General features: G+C 47.6%; 1 protein-coding gene across 4 annotated transcripts in view; it reads right to left on the bottom strand.

Annotated features, from left to right (window-relative positions):
- Positions 1–515, bottom strand: part of NHLRC3 (NHL repeat containing 3) — a 39,504-nt gene that overhangs the window by 12,307 nt on the left and 26,682 nt on the right. The gene's annotated exons all lie outside the window — the stretch shown is intronic.

Below are 515 nucleotides of genomic sequence, written 5' to 3'. Positions count from 1 at the left end.
CCTCAGGAGGTATAGACCTTGTTGGGGGGGCTGTAGACCCTGTTGGGGGGGGCAAAACGTATAGGTATTTAGAATTCATTTTATGATGATGAGAAACACTGGTAGGCTTCCAAATCGCTTTAACACTGTTGATATATCAGTAAAACATTGCCCAACTGATCACTGTCTCTGTGTCTCTCACTCACTCTCTCTCTCTATATATGGTGGCTTTTTGTTTTAATTGTGGAAGAACATGGATTTTGGGGTATTTTACAGAGTGACTTTGGGATTTTTTTTAATCAGGGATTTTTCAGTTTCAAATAGGGAACACCAGAATTCCTGCTAAGGAGGCAGGTGGCAGGACCCAGGCAGAGGAGCCTGCTCAGAGATGGCACTTTGGACGCAGCTGGAAGTGGCTGACCTCCTGGCCAGTTAGGGCCAGGAGGACATGCTTTGACTGTTCAAAGCAGGCCACCACACAGGGAACATCTTCCAGGAGACAGCTGTCTAGATGGCCGGGCAGGGGACACACATGC

The sequence above is a fragment of the Gavialis gangeticus genome, unplaced genomic scaffold, assembly GCF_001723915.1.
Source record: "Gavialis gangeticus isolate Ggan-Ray unplaced genomic scaffold, GavGan_comp1, whole genome shotgun sequence".
Taxonomy (NCBI): domain Eukaryota; kingdom Metazoa; phylum Chordata; order Crocodylia; family Gavialidae; genus Gavialis; species Gavialis gangeticus.
This window is presented reverse-complemented; position numbering and strand designations above follow the sequence as displayed.